The sequence below is a fragment of the Crocodylus siamensis genome, chromosome 15 (assembly GCF_052110815.1).
Source record: "Crocodylus siamensis isolate JL-2025a chromosome 15, ASM5211081v1, whole genome shotgun sequence".
Lineage (NCBI taxonomy): Eukaryota > Metazoa > Chordata > Crocodylia > Crocodylidae > Crocodylus > Crocodylus siamensis.
Window position 1 is genome coordinate 46,172,733 of NC_143409.1, and position 25,064 is coordinate 46,197,796.

The 25,064-nt window shown below is 49.0% G+C and overlaps 1 pseudogene across 1 annotated transcript; it reads left to right on the top strand.

Annotated features, from left to right (window-relative positions):
- Positions 1 to 5,487: 5,487 nt before the first annotated feature.
- On the top strand, positions 5,488 to 24,318 carry LOC149852539 (uncharacterized; annotated as a pseudogene). The gene is made up of 6 exons (XR_016439466.1): positions 5,488 to 5,699; positions 7,353 to 7,634; positions 8,846 to 8,959; positions 9,253 to 10,363; positions 16,145 to 16,153; positions 20,735 to 24,318. The product of XR_016439466.1 is annotated as an uncharacterized LOC149852539 (transcript).
- The last annotated feature ends 746 nt before the right edge of the window (positions 24,319 to 25,064 follow it).

Consider the following 25,064-nt stretch of genomic DNA (forward strand, 5'->3'; position numbering starts at 1 on the left):
TAGGGATTTGGTGAGGAAGGCTAAAGCAGCACTGGAGCTTAGGTTAGCTTCTGGGATTAAGGATAACAAAAAGTCCTTCTTCAAGTATATAGGTAGCAAGAAGAAGTCTCGGAGTAACATTGGACCCCTACGGGACAGGGCAGGGTAGGGCAGTTGGTGATGGTCGCGCGAGAGAAGGCCAAACTCTTCAACAAGGTCTTTGCCTCCGTGTTCCTGTCTGCTGACAATGGGGTGCTCTCGGGTGATAGCGCAGAGAGGCCTGGGAAGGATGCGATTCCTCCGACTGTTAGTTCAGACCTAGTCAAGGATTACCTGGAGGGCTTGGATGTGCCCAAGTGGGTGGGCCTGGATGACCTTCATCCGCGGGTGCTGAGGGAATTGGCTGGTGTCATCATGGAGCCCTTGGCACAGCTGTTCGAGGACTCCTGGTGCTCGGGCCAAGTCCCTGAGGACTGGAAATGGACCAATGTGGTCCCTATTTTCAAGAAGTGGAGGAAGGAAGAGCCTGGCAACTACAGGCCAGTCAGCCTCACTTCTACCCTGGGGAAGGTCTTTGAAAAAATTATCAAAGGCCACATTTGTGAGAGCCCTGCAGGGGAAGTGATGTTGAGGGGTAAGCAGCATGGGTTTGTGCAAGGCTGATCCTGCCCGACTAACCTGGTCCCTTTCTATGACCAGGTAACAAAGAGCTTAGATGTGAATGGGGAAGTCGATGTCGTCTTCTTGGACTTCCAGAAGGCTTCGCCACAGCATGCCACCCAATTCTGGTGGGCAAGCTGAGGGGCTGCGGCATTGACGAATGCACGGTCACATGGGTGGCAAACCGGCTCCAGGGGTGCACCCAGAGGGTGGTGGTGGACGGGCCGATGTCGCCCTGGGAGGGTGCGGGCTGCGGAGTCCCCCAGGGCTCGGTCCTGGGGCTGGTGCTGTTCAACATCTTCATTAGCGACCTGGACGAGGGGGTGGAGAGCACCCTGCTCAGGTTCGCTGATGACACCAAGCTGTGGGGTGAAGTGAAGACACCGGCAGGCAGGGACCGCATCCAGGCAGACCTGGAGAGGTTGGAGAAGTGGGCGGATCTGAGCATGATGCCGTTCAACAAGGACAAGTGCAGGGTGCTGCACCTGGGGAGAGGGAGCCAGCGTTATGGTCACAAGTTAGGGGCTGCCCCTCTCAGCAGCACAGAGGCAGAGAGGGATCTTGGAGTCAGGATTGACTCCAGGATGAATACGAGTCGCCAATGCGACGAAGCAATAGGCAGAGCCAACCGCACCTTGTCCTGCATCAACAGGGGCATCACTAACAGGTCCAAAGAGGTCTTGCTCCCCCTCTGTGCGGCGCTGGTCAGGCTGCAGCTGGAGTCCTGTGTCCAGTTGTGGGCGCCACACTTTGGGAGGGACGTGGGGAACCTGTAGAGGGTCCAGAGGAGGCCACTTGTATGGTTGGGGGCCTCCGTGGCCAGCCCTATGAGGAGAGGCTGAGGGACCTGAATCTCTTCAGTCTCCATAAGAGGAGACTGAGGGGGGATCTTGTGGCTGCCTACAACCTACCACCAGCAGGGACTTGGGGAAAGTCTGTTCACCAGGGCCCCCCTTGGGGTCACCAGAAACAATGGCCACAAGCTGAGGGAGGATAGGTTTAGGTTAGATATTAGGAAGAACTACTTCACGGTAAGGGTGGCCAGAGCCTGGAATAGGCTTCCCAGAGAGGTGGTGCTCTCACTTTTCCTGGAAATCTTCAAGAGGAGACTGGACAGGCACCTGGCTGGGATCTTATGATCCCTGCCACCTCCAGTGCTCCTTCCTCCCCATGGCAGTGGGTCGGACTAGATGATCTGTCTGGGCCCCTTCCCACTCGGTGATTCTCTGATTCTATGAACTCATTGGTTCTGGAAATGCAGTGTTTAGGCATGCAATTAGTCTTAGATCTGCCCTGCAGTGATATTATGAGAGAGGGAAAAAAAAGCATGCCTTCCTTTAAAATCAATTATAGCTATTCTGGGACCACAGACACTAATAAAATTGTCTTAATCATAAGCATATGGTTGTTGCCTGCTGTCACTACAAGGAAGAATTGATGCTGTTGAATGGCCATACATGTCCATTTCCAGACACAGATGTGTTTGGATTTCTTCAATTTAATTAATTTTAACACTGAATTGTTGGATTTCTTCAGAGTGCAGTTCTTCCACTGGGGATAAGCATAACCACATTGTAAGGTATTTTATTCTAAAGTATGATATAGATCAGTGGTGTTCAACCTATAGCCATCTGACCCATCCAGCCTCTGAAGCCATATACGACCCATAGGGCTTCCTATGGGTCCAGAAATGTGGTAGTGGAGAAGTGTCAGCGTTAATTGCCATAGCACCCAGAGATGTGGAAACTAATGCTGCCTCGCTCCAAACTCCCTCACTACCAAAGTTTTGGACCTGTGGAGCCCCACTGGCCAAATGATGTAGCCCCACGTGCCAGGTTGCAGGGTTGGGGTTGCTCAGTGCTCAGATCTGTCACGCAAAGCCAGGGCATCATACTGGATCACACCCTTTGGCTGACCCCATGTTGGATCAGGCCCAAAGGCAGACCCCACATACAGGAACAGGCCCATAGACCAGCCCCGTGCAACTCTTTTGGTCTGCAGGACCAGGTAGATTGAGCACCACTAAGATAAACCATCAGTCTTATCATTCAGTTTAACAAGGATTTTGTTAAACAATTCCGTAATTATCCTTGATGCCAACACACTAAAGCCATGAAATATGAGAAAGGATCAGTGTTAAAGAATATTATTGATTAATGAAAACAACGATCCAATAATTTTGCCAGTTTTGAGAAGTATATTTTTTAACTCAGGAAAGTTGTCCTTATAAGTAAAAGAGTAGTGCAAGATTCTGATGTTGCTTCATTTAGGGAAAATACTATGGATATATTATTTTAAGAATCTGAATAATAAAATTTTATGTGATGGCAATCTTTTAGTCTAAGCTTCAAGATAATAAAAACAATTGTTATCTCAATTCAATCCACTACATACACGACAAAGTTAATTGGTCATGAATATTATTTTATGACAGCCCAAGCCCAGATGAAATTTTTTCTAATCATTATATAATAAATTGTGGCTGTCTTAAATTGTGTTTGAATTAACCAGGGAGTCAATCTAATTTCCCAAAGTTCACTGTTTTGCTATTGTTCTGGAAGAGAAGATTAAATGCACCCAAACCTTATGAAAGATCTCACTGCAGTTTCATGGTAGATGGGTTTTGTTTTTTGTTTTGTTTTGTTGTTTGTTTGCGGGGGGGGGGAGATAAAGCAGAGTTTAAACCATTATGTTCCACATTAAAAATATAGTGTATCCTCCCTGAGACTGTAACTCTTATTCTTTGAATATTGAATGGATTTTTCTAAGAATTTAGAAGAGAATAGGTCAACTGGGCAAGTTCAAATCAATTAAAAGAGAAGCTATTTAGAGATGCAAGGATCTCTGTGGGTAGTATCTTTTACTGGACCAACTGCATGCCTCGGGTAGGTTTAGAGAAGTTTTTGAATGGAGACTTCTTCTTCTGGCCTCAGATTTCAAATGCTCCACATTGTAAAGCTTGTCTAAGCCCTGGCCATTTTCTTCTCCGTCTCTCACTTCTCCTGGTAGAACTCAGCCAGAATGCGTCATTGGAGAGCGTTGCATGGTGGATTCAGTTTCCTGAGTCAGAAGCCACTTTAGCAAAGGTTTCTTTATTCATGCCATCAACACCCAGACAGCCATGAGACTCCCAAAATGCAATCTGCAAAAGCAGAATCTTCCATCTGGAGTGCTGAGCATGGACAACCCACAGAATCATAGAGAAGAAGGGCTGAAAGGGACCTCCAGTGGTCATCTAGTCCGACCCTCTGCCTGGGACAGGACTATCCCTATCCATAGTTTCATAGTTGTTAGGGGCTGGAACTGTGCCCCTCACATTGTTGTGGTTCATACACTACTGTGATGAGTCATTTGATAAGACAAACAGAGCTATTCTGAGACCCAGTCACAGCAGCAGGAGTCTTTTCTTGGCCAGTGGGTCAGGCAGTAGAGGCAGGACCACCCCATGTCTTTCCTAGAGAAGACCTGCATGACTGGGGATCTCCCTTAACAGCATGGAGCCCTCAGACCCATTCTGTGCTCTTTGGAGCAAAGAAGCCTGGGCCTGGGCCTGGGCCTGGGACTGGCTGGAGCGCTGAGCTTGCTTTCCTGTGCCAGTGCTGCTGGTGCTGGCATGCCTGCAGGTATGAGCCCACAGTCAGGAGCAGCCCTGGAGAGGCTCAGCACACCCAGCCCAGCCTGTCCTTCCCCACTCCCCTTGCCCCGAAGGGCCAGCGAGACTGTGTTGCACCACAGACCTTCCTTAGGTTCCTCCACTGAGGGTGTCCGCTATAGGGAGACTATCTATCACAGCATATGCATCAGGCTGGCCCCAGTAATGGGTGCAGAGCATGGGGCTTTAGTTCTGGCTTGTTCCCATCATCTTTCCTGACACCTTCAGGGCTGTCCAGGGGTTGGAACTCCCCAGACAGTGATAATCCCAATGGAAACTTAGGGCCAGATCCTTCCCGCACCAATTAAGCACCTAAATGCACTCTTCTTCCACCCTGCTCAAATTTCTCCAAGTTATTAATACCAGATGTGGATGGGTCCTCCCCCTCCTTCCTGCTTAGCTGTCTTAAAGCTAAAGTGGCAGCATGTTACATAAATAGATGCATTACTGGATTTTCAGAGACTCAAGTGGGGTAGAATAGGCTCGCATTTAGGTACCTAAATCCACTTAGATGCCTAACAGGGAGCATAATCCAACCCACAGAGCACTCCACATCTGCATGCAGTGGTCCTGGGTTCCTAACCAAGACATCTCGGGAATGAGTCCTGGGTCAGAGGGTGAGGAGCTGCTGAGGGAAGCCAGGAGGTTGCCACTGGGCCAGTAGGTGTAGGGTTCAGCTTAGAGAGACAGCTCTTTTTGCTCTGACTCAGGCGCCCCCTCCACACCCCACTCTACTTCCCCCTTCTCTAGGATTTGCTCCATCATGAAGGGGTTGAACTTTTTGTTTTCAAAGTAGTGCATGTGATAGTCCAGAACTCTGTGAGAGATGAGGATTTCTTAGGATGGTATCTTTTATTGGACCAGCTGTGCAGCTGGGATAGAGTTACTAGCTTTCCAATGCATGGTATCCTTCCTCAGGTCTTCAGACACCGCCTTCTGCTCTTGGGTGACCCTCCATGTACCCTAACCCAGGCTTAGCAGCCCTCCCTCATCCTCATTTACATTCTCAGCATCCAGGGAGGTGCCCAGATCCTGGTCCACATCCAGACAGGGATGGTGTCAAGACCTGCCCCAGCCTGTGAGAGCACATGCTGGAAGGCAAAGAGTTAATACTGCAACACCCAGCACTGCTAGAGGGCTCTGGTTATTGCTAAGGAAAGGGAAGCTACTCTGCTTTTGCTGCTCAGCAGATCCGGGGTTGAACTTCCCAGGTCAGAGACAGCTGCTGCCTCCTCCATTGTGATCCAGAAGCCAGGCTGAGCATCTCAGCAGGATCTGTGCCAGGGAGAGAGCTCCATTACAGCCCCTCGGTGCCCAGTCCAGGGGAGACTTTCTCCGGTGGCTGGATCCTGCCTTCCAGGGCAGCCCCAGGCTCTGGTGACACCAGCTCCTGAGCTGAAGACTCCAGGTAATGGAGACAGACCTCAAGGAGGGCAGTGTTAGGGTTAGGGCAGGGACTTCGCACACACAGCACCTCTGCACCCACCTCTGCTCCCAGGGGGTCCCAAAGCTGCTGTCACACACCGGCTCTCACTCCCAGCAGCACTGGCTGACAGCTGATCCAGCTATCAGACAGCAAAGGACCCTGAGAAGGACGAAGTAACAGCAGCCCTAATAGAAAGAACAAGGTGTCTGCAGGCGTGGAGGTACAGTGGGGTCATGGGAGGAAGTATTGCCACTGATAATACTAGGCATAGACAGAAGTCAGTAGCCATTGCTCTTGTAAACTTCTATGGCTCTGAATTATTATGTACCTATTTTTAAGACCACTTTAGCAATAGTAATAGCAACCGCAGAATGCAGAATTGGGGGCGGGGAGGGTATTAGTTCTTGATTTAGAAAAAGCCAAAAAGTACACATCCTAAAATATTTACCAGTGATACAAGTCTGTGAAAGCAAAACATCTGATTAGGATTAGAAACAATTCTCTAGAAAATTGTCATAGATGTGAGTAATGAACTAGTCAAAGAGTGATCATATCTTCGGTGACACTAGCCAGGGGGAATCTGGTTATTAACATTTATAATTAAAAAGAGAAAAAATAAAATATGTAGTGTTGGGAGCCCAGTTATAGGCATGTGCTACCACGTGAAGTATATGTGTTCCTTGTGATAAGTAATAGCAAATCACTGGTTGCTTCTGGCTGGAAAAAAAGGAACAAAGAAGTCTTTAACTTTACATTGTCTGAATACCCCTATTAATATACATATGAAGGTAGCCAGTGTTGCCTGGGCTGGGAACACTTGGTGTCTTTTTGAAATCACAAGCTGCTGGAATCAAAAGCTTGCTTGAGAATAGCAGTTTTTATTAAAAATAATGATTCCAGCCTTCAGAGTGGCTTTTCTATGTCCAACCCAGGGCTGAAGTCTCCACCCAGAGCTGAAGGTATTATAGAGACTCTGAGCAAAAGCTATTTTGTGAGAAGTTTGGGCACTTGGCAGGAACTGTCTATGAGAAAAAATTGCAATGATAGAATTTGGTGGGCAGGTGGAATTATTTTTAGAGTCTTAACCATTTGGGCTGGAAGTTTTTCATTTGATAGAGAGAGGATTTTATCAGGTCAGGTGCACTCCTATCTGGGAAACTGTATTTTGATGTAGTTATCAGGGTTGGATTACCCTCCATTATCTGCGCACACACTGCTCTTTTCTAGGAAATGAAATTCATTCACTCCCACTGGATCCGGTGCTACAGGGTGACACGCACTTGCTGAAGAGCATGTCAGTGATCCCATTGACTTCGCTCACTGAGAAGGCATCAAAACGCTGTATTCTAGAAGGGGCTAGGTCTGGCTATAAGGCACTGATGATGTCTGGGCTTTTTATAGCTATAAGCCTAAAGTTTGGTGTCCAAATCCATATTCAAGAACCTGAATAAGGTAGCTGGCTACCAAAACTTCTGGGCATTTAAAGTAGATCCCCATTTTTGCATACCCAGCATTTTTTAGATTTATCACTAACTGAAGTAACTGGATATGGACAGGGTTACATGATTGAAAATACTGGCTCAAGCATTTTCAAAATTTTCGCAGCATAGTAAATCCTTGGATTTCTGCCTATAGGAAAGGAGTGTGGAGAAGCCAGGTGTGAAGTGGATTGAGATCACTTCTTGAGCTTCCCTCTTGCCCACCATGGCCCGACAGCCTGCAGAACAACATCTTCATCTTGCTTCAAATCATCCCATCATCCCGGTGAACTCAGGGAAATGGCTGCTATGGAGCCAGTCACGTTTGAAATGGTGGCCGTGTATTTCACCAAAGAGCAGTGGGCTCTGCTGGACCCTGGTCGGAGAGCCCTGTACAAGGAGGGGACGCTGGAGAACTATGCAACGGTGGCCTCGCTGGGTAAGAGTTCCTGTCTCCTCGGGTATTAGAGGCTGCCGAGGTCTCTGAAGCACCTGGGCTTGGATTCTGCTGAAGGAGCTTCCGTGGTCACTCAGATTTCAGGGAGATCCGATCCCAAATCCTCTGATTCTGTGTGAGACATCCCTCCCAAGGAGCAGGGCATTAATGATGGCCCTGCCCTTCCTATGGTCCTCCTCTTCCCTTCTCTTTCCCAGGGCAGGCTCCATCCCTGGGGGGCTCCTGAATGGCAAGTGTGTCATGAGCCAAAACACGGGGCTGATGTCTACATTCATTTCTTTTCAGTCTTACCTGTGATACATCTCAGCCAGATGTATTACTGAGAGCCCCCAGGGGTCCCTGACCTTTCTGTCGTATAGCGGTCATGGGGCTGGGATGGTTATGGCTAGAGCCTTCTGGGTGAGCTAAGGTGCCAATGTTTTGTTCCTCCCGGACAAGGGAGACCTCTGTGTTCCTCGTAATGGGGGACTTGGGGGCTGAGTGGGGGGTTATGAAGTGGTTTGTGGTCTGGGAGCATTTAGTGAGGCCTATGTCTAGAGTAGGAGAAAAGAAGGAAGGCAGGCATGCTAGGGAAGGGCTGGCAGGCTATGGGTCACCCCAGAAATGTGACCCTAGTGCTAGTGTTTTGTGGCACCACCAGTGCAGGCTCTTTGCTGTCTGGGCTGGCTTGGGGTCAGGGGGTCACCTTTGCAGGGTGGAGGTGGGGGGGGCAACATTTCTTCTGTTTATTTCTGCACAGCTTGTGTTAATGAAACCATTCAAGGCCACAGACAGGGATCAAGGCCCCATTGTGCCAGGTGCTGCACAGACAGGGGCAGGGGGAGATCCCACCCGAGTCGCAGTGATAGTTGCACTCTCAGCGATACCTTCCTGCACTGACATGGGGGAGATGGGGAACACAGGGATGTGTGCGGGGGGGATGTGTGTCAGCAATGGAGACATTGTTATACCCCAGGCTGGGAGAGAGTAGGACAACTCTACTCAAGTCCCCTGGAGAACATGTGAGGGCCCATCCATGGGCGGAGTGGATGAATTCTTGCTCCAGTTCAGTGCATCATGGGATTGTGGAGGACTTACAGCTCAGGTCAGGACCAGGAAGGAGCCTGTCTGGATAGGCTACTCCAGTTCTAGATGCAGTAACAACCCCGGACTCAGTGAACAAGACCCTCACTTGTTTCCTTGCCCCCAAGCAGGATTTCTGATTTCCAAGCCCAGCCTGATCTCCCGACTGGAGCAAGGGGAGGAGCTGTGGGTCCAGGCCTGGCAGAACTGCAAGGAAAGGGAGATCCCAGGAGACTCCAGCCCAGGTGAAGAATCAGCCAAGCTGATGGGGAGGCTGGGTTTTATAACTTCATGTCACATGTGGGTTTTCAGCCCCCGCCACCCCCAGCCTATCTCCTCACCTGCTACCACAGGAGGCAGAATCCATCCACTCCTCCCTGCCCTGTGGAAAGAGGTTGGGGGGTATTTTGCTACTTATTTTCACATCCCCCAGCAATAGTTTTGCTTGGTTCATCCCTCCCACCTCCCACCACTGAGGTTCCCCTTTCCCGAAGAGCAGGGCATGACCCATGCCTGGATTCTCTCCGTGTCCCCGCAGGCGATGAGCTGATGAGCGAGGAGGATCCCCAGCAAGAAGACTCTGAGCGTCTAGCACTTCATGGAGAAGCACCAGGAAGGAACAAAGGGGAGCTTGGAGGAGACTGTGAGAGTCAGGCTAGGGCAGGAAGACAACAGGAAAACCAGCTGGAGAAAAGGAGTGAATCCCCCCACAAGAGCAGAGTCAAAAAAATCAGAAAGACTCCTCTGGAAAGACTGCCCGCTGGGGAGAGAGCTGACACCGGCAGTGGCCTGGCCCATGGGGAAGCTTTCACTGTAGAGCCACCCATCATCTTCACCCAAGCTCTGACATGGGGGAATGGACCAACAAGTGCCTGGACTGTGGGAAGAGCTTCAGCAAGGGCTCAGCTCTCAACCTTCACCGGAGAATCCACCTGGGGCAGAAACCCTACAAGTGCGGCGAATGTGGGACTGACTTCACGCAGAGCCATCTCTTCCTCTCCCACCAGCGCATCCACACGGGGGAAAGGCCCTACACCTGCCCCGACTGTGGGAAGAGCTTTGGCCAAAGCTCCCACCTGGCGATCCACCAGTGCATCCACACGGGTGAGAAGCTGTACGCCTGCCCCAGCTGCGGAAAGTGCTTTGGCGACCGCTCACACTTCATCACCCACCAGTGCTTGCACATGGGGGAAAAGCCGTACTGGTGCCCCACCTGTGGGAAGAGCTTCGGGCGGCACTCCCACCTCCTCCTACACCAGCGCACGCACACCGGAGAAAAGCCCTACAAGTGCCCGGACTGCGGATAGGGCTTCAGTGACAAATCCCACTTCAATACACACCAGCATATCCACACAGGCGAGAGGCCCCGTGCCTGCCCACGCTGTGGCAAGTGCTTCAGTGACCACTCACACTACAGCAAGCACCAGCGCATCCACACAGGTGAGAAGCCCTAGCAGAGCCCTGAGAGCGGGAAGCACTTCCACTGCCGCTCAGACCTGGTTATCCATCAACGCATCCACACGAGGGAGAAGCCCTACCCATGCCCTGACTGTGGGAAGGGCTTCAGCCAGAACTCACACCTGATTTCCCACCAGCGCATCCACACGGGGGAGCAGCCCTACAAGTGCCCTGAGTGTGGGAGAGGCTTCGCATGGAGCCCGCACCTCATCTTGCATCAGGAGTGAAACCCCACAAGTGTCCTGATGGTGAGTGGGTGAAGTGAACAGTCACTTTGCTGGTTCCCCAGGCGTCAGGGCGAGCCAGCACAGTCCTCTCATGGGGACCTACAGCAGGTGCTTGAGTGGAGGAGGAAAGTTCTGCACAACGGGAGACTGAGAGCCCATTCCCACACCGCAATGAGCTTTGTCATTGCTTCTCCAGAAGCCCTAGATGTTGCCGGCTCAGCCCCTGCATTTAAGTTATATTTACCCAGGGCCACAGGGCACTCCTGGGGTCTTTGCTGATAGTAGACTGAAAGGCTCACCTATAATGGTATCCAGGAGTCTTGTCTGTCTCATCACAGCAGGCCATGATCTGGCCTCAGTTCTTCTTGCATTTATTACCTGCTAGTCAGGGCTTGTGAAAGAAATTTGGAGGCTTGGTACCTCCTTTTTTGGGGGGTGCTACCTCCCATTTTAGAAACAGGAAATAGAGTGATCTGATTTTTGGTCTCCCTCTGTGCTTGGGAGCTTGGTACCACCGTACCCCATTTCTCCTGGACTCCAGCAATGGGATGTATCCAGATGCAAGGCCATTGTTCTTAGGAAACTTCAACCAAAATAGAATGCTCTCCTTTGTCTCCTGAGCAAAGCAGTTTAGCTTTCTGCATTTGGCCTGTCCCCTGCTCTCTAGGCTGGCATCCACCAAACCAATCAGATCAAGATCAGGTTCTTGGGCCTTACCTTGAACCTCTTCTAGTATGAGCTGGGCTCAGGATATCTATATGCCTACTAAAATCCTGGGATGAAGACTGTGATATCCCTCTTGTGTTCCTCTGGCACAGTGGAAGTCTATGTAATAAAGAAAGCATATGTCTAGGGAGGGAACAAAGCCTTCTTATGGGCCAGTCTGAGGTATGAAAGGAGCTCTCCTGGGAGCTAATCATCACCTTTCTCATCACACCAACTATGAGGCATGTATCTCTGACCTGGCCTTCTCTGCCCTACTGCATAGTGTATAATGTGTCTCTTGAGAGAAACAGAAGACACTGCACTGCATGCACTTTTCTGCCTATGGAGAGGATGAAAACAAACCCTTTGGCCCAGGTCTTACTCCACCTGTCAGGCGCCCGAGTGCAATGCTGTTCCACCTTGCTTGAGTCCCTGAAAAACATTTTGTGACTTAGTCTCACAGTGAAGATTATGGCACATTACAAAAATAGATGCAATACTGTTTTTTTTCTGTAACTTAAACCGGATAGAATAGGACTACACTTGAGCACCTAAGATGTGGAGTAGGGTCTGGCCCTATGTGACTGATGTTAGTTGTGCTGTTCTTTGCATCCCTGAAAGGTGCTCAGGCAGAGCAATTACAGGGCCAGTAGAAGAACCTTTACACACAGAAAAGGTGTTGGATACTACCTACCTAAGGCTATTGTTATTTCATCAGCTGTGACTTTTGGTTTATTACTGACAGTGTCTTAGTTAATAAAACTGATGTGTTCAGTAGCAGTGAGGTTTAGATTCAAAAGGCAATGTCTTGACCTCAGCTCTCATTACAGAGGTAGCACAATGATTTATTTGTGCTTTTCTTCCTTTGAATGGAGAGGACTAAAATGGATCAGAGTTTGTCTCAGAGTCCTTTATCTGGAGGGGACAAGAGGGCAGATCTTATTTGGAGAATTTAGTTCTCTGTGCAAACTGCTTTTGAGCTGGATTGCTCAGCCCTGGGGAGAGAACACAGCCATGCAGCTGCCTTTCAAAACTCCTAAGACAAGAAAGAAAAAAGATAGCCTGGTGCTTCTGGGAGGACCTGACATAATGGGTCCCTGATCTGGGCCACTGTGGCATAAGTCCCACTCCACCTTCACTTGGGCAAGTAATATATATGCAGCTAATTTTGTTTTTAGCTCTTACACTGCTCCTTGAGGAAGGCATATAACTCTATGTACACACAAAATGGGGAAGAAGGAGGGCACTTCCAGCTGCTAGCCCAGGAGACTCATTATTAGGATACTTGCTGATGGAACGTGAAGCTGCAGATTCTAGGTGCACCCATCTAGCTCCCAACCTCAGTTTTTCCTTACAGTTTTTGTGTGATTTTGGGCTTGGATCCTAAAATTGAGGGTTTAGGCCTGGTGCTGCTCCTCCTTTGCACTGGTATTAGATGCCAGGGAAAATACCTAATTCCCCTGAAGAGTGAATGGCAACACTTGAGGTGCCATGGACTGGGATTCACAACACCTGGCATGCCAAACATGGAGGTGGCTGAAGCCAGACAGCCAGCAGGGAAAGCTGAAGAGGGGAGTGTGTGTGGAAACACCCATCTCTGTCCCAGTCTATGGTACCTCCCTCCCTGAGTTCAGTGCTGCTGAGATCCAGAGCCCCAAACTACTGCCCAGCTAGAGGTGCCGAAGTCATGGGTGATGGCAATGCCTAGCTTTTGTATAGTGGCTTAGTGTACAGAGCATTACCCAGCGGACCGGTTTTTTTATTTAATTTTTCTGTATTCCCAGCCAAATTGGCCAAATCCATTCCAAATCTGCGAGTCAGTCCAGAACCATAAGTGGACCTACTACCAGCAAACATCCTCCACCCCCATCTGGGGCTTCAGATGTTCCCCAAACCTTTGTCAAGCATCCTACTTGCAGGCCCAAGCCCAGAGACTTGGGGTTTGGATGCCCCTGAGTTTTGTTTGCCTTTAGCCATAAGGCCCCAGGAGCAAGCTATGGAGTCCCCCATTCCCATAAAGTGGGCATAAAGCCAAGGTTAACTGTGCATCACCTCTGCCTGTAGTGTCCCATGCCAGCGAAGCAGTCTTCCCTGCGTGCGACCAGGAACCCAGTGTGGTGATCACAGTATTTCCCCTGAGTATGCAATGGCTACGCTTGATCTGAACCTTCAAGAGGCCGAGAAGCGACCCATTCACCTGGGTTTTAAGCTCAGCCTAAAGAGGTTTAAAAACTACATCTTCCACCTCCCCACTAAGCGCTCTAACCATTGCACTGTGGGCTAGGATGGCACTCACTATCCCTCCTGATGAAGTGGGGACCCTCACCCCACAAGGAATGTGTTAAATTCCTTACTTTGAAAGGACGGTACTGAGAGTTACTTTTCTCCAGGCCTGAACAACAGCCTGTGTTATTCCAGAACAACAAAACCAAAACCTGGGAAAGCAGAATTAATTCAGGAACAACATAGGATGGAGTTCTAGCCCTCAAGCTCCATCCCATAATAATAAGGACCAGCAATTTAACCCTATAATTGCCCAATTTCTACATTCCTCCCCTCTTAATTTACAACCGGGACATAATCTTTCAAATAACTAGGAGCTCTCCGTTCTCTGGCTGATTAATGCCCCACCAGACTAGGAGAGAGAGACTGAATTTTCAGTCATTTTGCCCAATTCCAGGTCCTCCGAAAACTTATCCTACTCAGGCAATGGCTCCAGTCCCTCAGGCAGGTTGGTTTGTAAGCGGATGTGGTTCTGATGTCATCTCACCATTTGGCCATCACTGACTCTAATTTTAAAAGATACAGGTCCCGTTTGTTCTTGGATCCTGCCTGGAGCCCAAGTAGGTTGGTGGGTACTGAAATTTATTGTGTAGACAGGATCATGCACCCCCAAAACTCTTTTTAATGTGATTGTCATGGTTGTGTTTTTGAAGGGTCAGTTTTTCCCATACTTCTTCCTCCGTGTTGGGATACAGTAAATCCAGATGAGTCCTGATCCTCCTTCCCATTAACAGCTGGGCAGGGCTCATGTCCATGGTGGTTTGAGGTGTGACTCAGTATTTTAAAAGGAATCGAGCCAATTTTGTCTCCAAACTTCCTATGGTCATTTTTCTCATCCCTTCTTTGAAGATCCTCATGGCTCTCTCTGCAGTACCATTTGAAGCTGGGTGGTATGATGATGTTTGAATGTGCTCGATTCCATTTTGACTAAGGAAGTCCTTAAATTCATGACTAGTGAAATTTGGGGCATTAGCTGTGACCAGTACCACAGGCAATCTGTGTGTGGCAAAAGTCTGTTGAAGCTTGTCACAGGTTACTTCTGAGGTTGTTAAGTTCATGTGGTGCACTTCCACCCATTTTGAATGAGCATCTATTATGATCAAAAAACATTTTTCCTAAATAGGGGCTGGCATAGTCTATGTGCAGACGACCCAAGGCTTTCCTGGCCATTCCCAAAGGATGCAAGAGTGCTTGTGCTGGAGACTGTTGATGTACTTGACATGGGGGGCAGTGCTTGACCACCCCTTTCAGATCTTCATCTAGGCATGACCACCCCTCAGAGCTGTGAGCCAGGACTTTCATTTGGGAAATTCCAGGATGGGCTTCATGTCATTCTGCCAGCGCTTCCTGTCATCCTTGAGAGGGGGCTACCACTTGCATGCCCCACACAACACAGCCATCCTCTATGCTCAGTTTGGTACTCCTGGTCCAAAAGGGTCAGAGCGCTCCTCCTGGACTTTGTCGTGGTCAGCCTGTAAGGTGTACTGCATTGCCCTAGACAGGACAGGATCCTGCCTAGTCACATTTTGATCTGAAAAGACTTCATTAGTACAACGGGTGTTGCCCATTCAGCAAACTGTACAGGCGAGATGATGCCTTCTGGTTCCAGTCTAGCCACTGCTGTTTCAGTTCTCTCTCTGAGGGCATGTGGAGCTGGCCTGGCTTGGAAACACTTTGGCTGGCTGCCCTCCTGGATATAAATCCCAGCCTTTATTCCCTTCAGTGTACCTAACCCCTCTTGGAATACTGCAGGGTAGGCCCCCAGGATTTCTTTTAGGGTGGGCATTTTCTGTAAGTCTAACTTACATATTTCTTCCCAATCTAGTCTGAGTTCTTCCAGCCATGTCCTACTGAAGAAGTTTGGCCTCTCTCCTTTTATTACTAAAGCCTTTAAGGTTTTCTGTTGTCCTTTATATATAACAGGGACACTTACTGATCTTATTACTGGGATGTTTTCCCCAGTGTAAGTCTTTGGTTTTGCTCTTGTCTTTCCCAGTGGACTCAGGCTTGCTTTACACTGTTGAGAAGTCTCTTCATTTATTACAGATTATTTAACTGTACAGTTACTCGATAAGGTCCCACTTTATCTTCCATTACACGATATACAGTGTGGACATCTTCATCTGCCTCCTCTCCCTCTTCCTCCTGTACGTGATAAGCTTTTTGCTTTCTTCTTTTTTCTTTGGCCTGACCTTGTTGTGCAGCCAGATGGCCCCCTTTGCATTTCTTTGCTAAGTGTCCCATCTTTCTGCATTTATGGCACTGGGATATTTTGTGTCTGCAAACTGAGGCTGAATACATGCCTCCACAATGAAAACAACTCTCCAGGTCTCTAAACCTTTGTTGAGAGCTTTGCAATTGGTTTATGGGCTGATGCTGAGTTTCTTTATTGTCAAGTTGTAAATCCTGTAAATGTTTCACTGCCACGTTAATGGCTGTTGCCACCTTTACAGCTTTGTCCCAGGTCAGGTCCCCATCTGCAAGTAATTGTTTTTGGATTTTTACATCATCCACTCCAAACCAGATCTGTCTCTCAACATATCCTCTAGCATGTTCCCAAAACAGCAGTGTTCAGTTAGCTTTTTGAGCTCAGCTATGTAGTCTAAGATAGATTCCCCTGCCTTCCTCCTTCTGCTATGGAATTTGAGATGTTCTACATTAGTGTTTGGCTTTGAAGTATAATCTTCAGATAAGATCTTTTGCAGCTCTGCCAAACTTTTATCTCCTGGCTTTTGAGGTTGCAACAAACTTCTTTAGAGGGAATATGTTTTGCTGCCACAATCACTGAGAAATATCGCCTTCCTGTTTGTCCCTATCAGTGATTTCATTAGACTGAAAATAATGGCTCAGTTTCTCAATATATTACTGCCAATCCACAATGTCTGGGTTAAATTCCGCCATTTTCATAGGAAGACATAGTTAGAAACCCCATCCTCGTCGTGACTGTTAAGTCCCTTACTTTGAAAGGAATACTGAGATTTACTTTTCTCCAGGCCTGAATAACAGACTCTTTTATTCCGGAACAAGAAAAGCAAAAACTGGGAAAGTACAAGTCATTCAGGAACAACATAATCCTAGCTCTCAAGCTCCATCCTACAACAAAGACTAGCAATTTAACCCTATAATTGTCAAGTTACTACAGAATGCAAAAGTCATGGGACCAGAAAAGAGCACAAGGAGACACTCATTCGCTCTGTATCCCAGCAAGGAAGGTGCTGTCCTGGGAGGGAGCCCTGGGCTCTGGGACTGCTTGTGCATGTTGCATTAGATAGCCTTTGGACAGAAGGCATTAAGAAGCTCTTGGCCCCCACCCTCTGCCGCCTTCCTGCCCCGAGAGGGCAGGTCTGGGCCCAGTGCAGCAGGGTGAGGGCAGCAGCCACAGCAAGGGCCACTGCATTCCCAAGTCACCCCAGCAAGGGCGTGAGGGCAGCAAAGCAGCAACCTGTGCTGGGAGCAACATGGAGCAGTGCCGCACGAGCCACCCTTTTGATCCCAGGGCAGACGAGGAGCCACTTTCATTGCCTGTGTCCGCCAGAGGGCCCTGCCAGGGCTGAGGGAAGCAGACAGCTCTCTCTCCTTCCCTGACTTTTTGCTCAGCAAAGGGGAGGCAGAACTTCCTGGGTCAAACGCTGCGGTTGTTGCTGCTGCCTCCATTGTGAGCAGCTGCTGCTCCCACCGTGGGGAGAGACTTGCATTGCAGCCCAGTCCTCCAGTGGCTGGATCCACCTGGGCTCTGCCAGCACCAACTCCTGAGCGGGGGACTCCAGGTAATGGAAAGAGACCTAGGGAAAGTGCTGGCACAAGCAGCACAGGGGCTCTGCACCCACTGCCCCTTTGCACCCATCACCACTCCCTAGGGGTCTGCAAGCCCCAGAGCTGGTGCCCCCACTGGCACACATACGGGCTCTTGCTTCTGGGAGTGCTGGCAGGAGCTGACCTACCTATCTGCCTGGGAGTGAGACTAAGTATTGCATCCAGTGGTGAGGGGTTGGTGGAAGAAGAAAAGGACACTGCAATGGGGCAGCAGGAGCAGTCAGTGGGCAGGAAGGTGGCAGGCTCCAGCCCTGCCCAGACCCTTTTCCTGCAGTCTCCCTGGGCAGAGTCACTATCCCGTGAGCAAGGCAAAGAGCAGAGAGAAGAAAAACTAAACCCTGTCCCTGTCTGGTCTCCACACTGCTGTTGGGATGGGGACTCTCCAAAGTCACTTCTCTTTCATTGCAGCTGAAGCTGACTGTGACGCTGACAGTCTGTGCCAGTGACACAAGGTCCGTCTACCAAGCCTTCCTCCATTTCCCTGACGTACGGGACAACACTGGAGGCTGCGCCAGTCTGACCCAGTCTGGCAGGTCCTATATGCACATGCAGGTTCAGCAGTGCCAGGTCTGATGTGGAAAGTTTGTGGAAACACCACTGAGCCAGTACTTAGAGAATGGGATGTGAAAATCACATTACCTTCTACAGGGAATTACAATTTTTTTGTAAGACTTCAGATGCCTTCAGAATTTGGTTCAGGATGCTAACATTTGACCGAGGGAGAATTCCTAGGTCAGACACTCCTCTCGCTGCTGTCTGGGAAATAGTTGTTTTGATATAGATGTATTACAAGGGTTGAATTAGCCTCCAACCTACATTTATGCTGACATTTTCATTCAATAAGATTTACTAACTTAGCAAACGCTTTTGCAAACCCTAGCACACATGGTTGCTTGTGGGAAGGCATAGGGTGCCACTGGCTTCATTTTAACTGCTAATATGGGAAGAACTGGGAAAATAGTGTAGTGCAGTGATGTTCAACTTGGGTGCCTCAGCACCCTGGGGTGGTGTGAGATCCTTTTAATGTCACTGTGCTGCTTCTGGCTGGAGCTGTGCCCGTTTCTGGGAGATTCGCTGCTAATGTGAGTTTTACACTCCAGGACTCTAAAGCAAAGTAAGAATCATCACTCCAGTCTCAGACCCAATAAATGCAGCAATATGCCCACGTGCTTTCAGTGTTGGGAGAGCTCCTTGTTCCTTTTTTATTCTCCTTGCTTTGAGGCTGGGCAGTCTTTAGGCTGCTCTGATACTAGGTTTGCTTCTGCAGCTTATAATCAGCCCTTATTTCCAACTCCCTTTTGCACACATACGTTGGCCTCTAAGAGGCTGGTGAAGTGCTGCAGCAGAATAAAAAGCATACAGCACTATGAAAAGTGACTGGTTTAACTGCAAAATAAGGAATAAGCAGGTGTTAGGGAGAGACCTAAGCTCTCTTGAGCTCAAAAATTCATTTGGGAACTTTGAGGAGATGTCTGCACATAGGAATGGAACTAGAAGTTTGCTGGCAGGAACTATGACCAAAAATCTGGTGGGGTATGTCTCCCTTGCATGGGGAAAAGGAGGGGCTCCCTTTGCCTACAGCCCCAGAGTGCTGCTAAATTCAGTAAAGTGATGGAGGGGTGCTGTGAGTCTAAAAAGATTGCGAACCACTGCTTTAGTGGATTGGGATGGGCTGGTGATCAGCTGTAATAAAGTGACCATGTTAGACTTCCTGTACCAGGCACTAAAATTGGGCTCCTAATTCAATATCCAAGTGTATTATTTTTGGCCCACTTATTCATGGGCTGATTATTCATAGTTCTGAGCACTCCGAATTTTGCCCTGAAGTTGCACACATAATAGTCTTGACACTCAGGCCTCCAGCTGAAACACCTGAACACAGATGTGAGAACCTAGCCCTGGGCTCCTGTTTCTGAATATCTTGCCTCAAGTCTTTCAGCAGCACAGCAGAGCTCAGAGTTTATATCTGTTGGGAAAGAGCTTGGGGGAAGCCAGGTTGTGAAAAATAGGCAGAAGCCTCTTCTGGAACCACCTTAATTGCCTTTCCTGATTTGACAGGTGGCAGAAAAAAATCCATGTTTCACCCCAGATGGTCCCAGCCTCCCGAAGAATGGAGAGAGGGTGTAGCTGTGGTGGAGCTGGTGGCCTTTGACAAGGCGGCTGCATGTCTCTCTAAAGGGCAGTGATCTCTGCTGGACCCCCATCAGAGAGCCCTCTGCAGGAACAAGATGCAGGAGAACCCTGAGACTATGGCCTCACTGGGTAAGGATTCCCATCTCCTAGACCAGGGAGTCTCAAGTATACGGCCCACCGAGGTGGGTCACCTAGCTGCCGTCTTCTCCCAAGGCAAAAATGGAGGAGCAGGGGCCAAAGTTGCCAGCTCATGGGGTTCACATGCCCTTTTCAACCTCACACCACTGTGGGCATTGTTTCCCTTGTGTATTTCTGCATAGCTTGTGTTAAGGCAGCACCCTGTAGCCCCAGTCAGGAATCAGGGTCCTATTTTGTTGGCAGTGGTGACACGTAGGGAGTGCATGGGGGTGCATGTGTACCCCATGAGAGCACTGGTGCACCCCCTGACCAGGCACGTTCCCTGCTTAGGCAATGGGCAAGGGGGCAGGAGGGAGCACTTGTGTCCCCTTATGAGTGCCTGCCAGGGAGTGGGAGCGCACCACAGCTGCTTCCAGGTGCAGCATAGCTGCTTCCTGGTTGGTGAATTTTGCTGCAGGGGACACCCCCTCCCCACTCCCGGTTAGTGAGATTGGCTGTGGGGGACCCCCCCCCCCGGTCGCTGACTGGTTGCTGGGGGGGCACATGTCCCCCCCGACTAAGGTGGCACCAGTTGTTCATGTCTATTGGTCACTGCACAGCCAGAGAATGAGGGAAAGTCCCTGCCCAAAAAGCTGGCAGTCTTACTAACCTTCCTCTCATAATGTGGGACAGGGAGGAATATAAGGTTTGCGGTGTGAAAGAGGAAGTGATTGTCAGTGATGGAGATATTATTAACTCATTAACTCGCAGATACCTATTAAGTGGACCCTCCCTACTCAGCTCCCTAAGATAACCAGTGAGGGCCATTCCTTAGTTAAAGAGGACAAACCCTCACTTCAGACCAAAGCATCATGGGATCCTCGAAGACTCATAGCCCAGTTCTTGTAGATGGAGAGTGGGCAACTTGGTAATGTCACTGGATACAATGACCGCTCAGGCCTCACTTGTTTCCTTGCTCCAGCAGGTGATGGGAGGGAGAACAAGGAGATTACTCAGAATGAAGGACCTGAACAAGTGGAACTACGCAGGGCAGAAGTGCAAGTTGCTGAAAGGGATGCTTCCCAGGCAGTGGGGTTGGAAGGGGCCCCTGAAAATCAGTGCAAGTCCAAGAGACTGGAAGGCAACTGCGTAGGGGAGAGACAGGGAAAATGCATTCAGAAGAGCAAAGGGCTCAGGAAGCTGAATGGCCCTGTCCAGGGGAGAGTCCCCGGTAGAGATGGGCCCACCATATGCAGTGACTGTGGGAGGAGCTTCTATTGCCAGTCGGCACTTGTGACTCACCAGCGCATCCACACTGGAGAGAAGCCCTACCAGTGCCTGGACTGTGAGAAGAGTTTCCGCCGAAGCTCCCACCTCATCTCGCACCAACGCACACACACGCGGGAGAGGCCCTACCGCTGTCCCGACTGTGGGAAGAGCTTCAACCAGAAGTCCAACCTCCTCATCCACCAGCGCATCCACACAGGGGAGCGGCCCTACCAGTGTCCTGAGTGTGGAAAGAGCTTCAGCTACAGGTCAGTCCTGATCATACACCAGAAAACCCACACGGGTGAGAAGCCCTACAAGTGTCCTGACTGCGGGAAGATCTTCAGCCAGAGCTCAGACCTCACCAAGCACCAGCGCGTCCACACGGGCGAGAAGCCGTATGCCTGCACCGAGTGCGGGAAGAACTTCAGCCTGAACTCACACCTCCTCTCACACCAGCGCACCCACGGAGGGGAAAAACCCTACACCTGCCCCGACTGTGGCAAAAGCTTCAACGACAGCTCCAACCTTATCACCCACCAGCGCATCCACACGGGGGAGAAGCCCTATAAGTGTCCTGACTGTGGGAAGAGCTTTGGGAGGCTTTCACACCTTCACAGGCACCAGAGGACTCACACAGGGGAGAAACCCTACACGTGCCTGGACTGTGGGAAGAGCTTCAGCGAGAGCTCATCCCTGATTAGGCACCAGAGAGTCCATATCTGAAATGGGGGGAATGTCAGGGGGAGTCCCTGAAGGATGAGGGCACACAGTAGGTCCCCTCCAGATCATTCTCAAATGACTTCCTAGGGCTAGGAACAGATGTTGCATTTGTCCCAGCACAAGGTGTGCCTGTGTTTGTCCAAGAGCAGAAATATCCAGGGATTGACAAGCACACACATTACCCTTCCAATCAGGGTTCAATGAACAGGTGAATGCATTGTCACTCTTCTGCCATTGATGCACAGGCTATCTGTTCAGACACACTTTGTGATGTCCTAAGACAAACTGTTAGCACTTCGTATTCCATGAGCCTTTTTTAGGACAGTGGACATGGATTTCTGACTATTGTGCTTTTCCTGGAATAAAATGGCTTCTCCTGGGACAAATGCGTTATCTGTTTGCAACCTAAGAAAACAAAGCAGACATGGGGCACACAGCATTTTCTCCAGAGGGAATGCTCTTCTCTGCAATTAACTTATTTCTGAGGAAATCAGAAGTTAATTTATTCTGGAGAAAGTTGCTCCAGTGTATGGGTCATGCACCCACTACTGCTAGCAATTTCAGGAGCCTATTTGCTCAATACAAACCCATTTCCCCACCACCTAGGGGCCGCAGTAGTGTCTATTTCAGGCAGCCAGGTTGGAAGAGCTGCTTGTATGTATGCTCCTTACTTTGGAGTAAATTTACTGCAGGGTAAAATTCAGGGGAAATTACAGTAAGCTTACCATATGTCCACACCCTAAGCGTCCCATTAGTGATGGCAAAGTAAATAATACTTTTGCCAGTTCCCACACATATCAGACAGTCAGGCAAGCCTGGAGAAGCCACCTAGCCTCCAAGATGCTTCTTAGGGCAAAAAATAATTGTTGCTTTCCTGGAACAGAGTGGTGTAGAGCACGAGAGCACAGCAGGATTCCTGTGTGGTCATGGAATGGACTGGTGGATGATGATGACTGCTTTTGAGAAGCCCTCTGCATTGCCTGTTTAGCTCCTGCGCTTATGCTGGGTGCTTCCCCCATGCAACTATCGTTACCAAATATGCTCTGGCTTCTGGTTTGTTCTTGGTTGTATCTTAGGTAATAATAATAATAATAATAATAATACCTTAAGGGGCAAGAGCAAACTCAACAAGAGTGGGAATGTGACATCCTGAGCTGGCCCCTTGGCAGTGTTGGAGATGAAGGTTGACTTTTGACTTCCTTATTTTGAAAAAAGGCTAAATAAGGTGACTCCAAATCACTTCAGACTCTCAGAATCTTATCTGAGACAAGAATATCAAGATAGGCCTTTCCGAGGTGTGGTGACACCTCCGGAGAAGTCTGTGTATGGGTGTATTTTGAACCATGCAGCCTAGGATCTAGCGACTGTAGTTACACTGGAATTCTGCTAGTTATACCCTGTAGTTACCATGAGTTGATAGACATGGAGCATGGAATTCTGTTTTCCTTTTCATGTTTTTAGACGTGTAAATACTCCTTATATGCAGGCAGCAATCCTGTTTTCCTAGCAGTATAGTGTACATAGAGTAAGCATGTGCAGTAGGCTGTACAGTGGCCAAGCACATGTGCAGCTACATACACATGCCCCTTGTAGATGCTTGCCAGTGTCTAAAGCACTGATTCTCAACCTTTTCAGACTCAGGGCTCCCCTCATTTGACTCAAGACACCCCTCAGAAAATGCCAGCTCTTAGCTTTCATTTGATTACAGAAATCGAGCAATTCTTCTGTTGCAAAGAACTCAGAAAGACTACAGCAGGTTAAAATGTTTTTTATACTATGGATTCCTATTTGAAATCTCTGGGCTTACCTTGTGAGTCACAGGGAGGTGTTTGCACACCTAACAGTGCTAATATTGTGTGCCACCCTACGGCAACCTTAAAAGTATATCACACCTCTGTGGGGTGGCCCTTCATCTGGTTGAGAATCATTAGCCTATGGGTCAAGTACTATGTTAGGACATCAAAGAAATGGTGGTTTAAATACCCTCTCAGCAGAGTGGAAGAGTTAGTCCAGATCTTCAGCTTCTTAGATAAGTGCCCAATCCATTCAGCTCTTGGAGTCAGAACAACCATAAGCCCTTCTTCTTTCACCCATTTTTCCAAATGTGCAATGGAGCTGTGTACTCACATAGTCTGTGTGCTCAGGTGTTCATGTCCAAAACAAAGTGGGGGCCAAAACCAGCCATGTACATGCCTTGAAAACTGCCCCTTGGACATGCAAAGGGAAATAGCATTCCACCCAGAATGTTTAGCTAGGCAACTGGGTCACTGATTATTGCCAAATAGAGTTTCACACCAAGTGTCTTGGGTCTGCAGTTCTCCTGTTGGATGCAAGCAACTGCTACAAAGTCCTGTAACCAGGAGACTAACTCAGTGATCAGATTAGTTGTGCCTGCTTCACAGGGCTGGGGAACTAATCCTCCTACACCTAGAATCCAAGTTGGTATAATAAACTGCAGTTTCACTGTAATGTGATTGTTGTTTCCTTGCTCATCTACAAACTCTTTAAAAAACAAAAAAGTCTTTTACCGTGTAAATACTTTGAAGCTATTTCCTTCTTGTAATCTAAAAATACTCAGTGCAATGAGTTTAGAACAAAAATGGCAATACTAGCGGTTGCCCCATCAAGTTAATTTGCAGAGTGAATGAACTAGTGGGAGGCAGGGATGAGAAGATCACACTGTAATTGCAATCACCGGCGTATCAGGGGAATCTATCTTCTGTCACCTGAGTTTGCATTTGGTAGTCACTGAACCTAAGCCTTGTCTCTGCTTTTCTTCTTCTTCTTGTAAATCACTGTGGCCACACAACGCTATGCTTTTTTATAGCGTTTATGCAACCTTCTGGGTTCGTGCCCCACAATGCAATCAATATTTGTTGTTAAGCTGCTGAGCACCACAATTCTCACAGTCACTTGTATAAACCTGGCTGCTCCACAGTCACAACCAGATGGCTGTGGTTGTGTTCTTCTACAGCCACAGCAATGTTGAAGTTACATGGGTAGGCAGAGGACAAAACTGAGTGATGACAGTTACGGGGCATTTTCCTGCCACGGCTTCACTCAGAAGCAGCACTGACGGGTGGGACAGGGCAGACCTGCAGCACTGGCAGTGGCAGGACTACAGGGTACAGAGAAGGGTGGAGATCTGAAAATGGGCAGAGCTCCCCAGGCTGGAGCAGCCAAGCACCAACACAAGAGTTGGCCTTGGCATGGAGAAACATATAGATGTTGTCAACTGAAGCTTGCCACCCTGATGGAGAGAGGCCAGGCAAGCACCTGTTTGATGCTGGTAGATCAAGCTTTGGCTGTTGTGGAGCTTCACTGAGTTGTGGAGCAGGCTCAGTTTGGTGGTACACCAGAGATCTGGTTGTTTTGCATTGCTGGGATTCCCAAATTATAGAGGAACTCTGGGTGGATCCCTTATGCTTATAATTTGGCCCCTCCAGATTCAGGTCTTACAAACAGGAAGAGATATTTTTCCATGGTGCTGCAAGGCCTAGTTGATCCCCATGGAGAAGATTTCCCCCTGCTAAAATGTGTGTGTGTGTGCATGGGAGGGGGAGTCTGGAAAAGTCCCTGATGCCAGGAGCTTTAGAAATGCAGCCCTGTTTCCTGCAATGAGAAC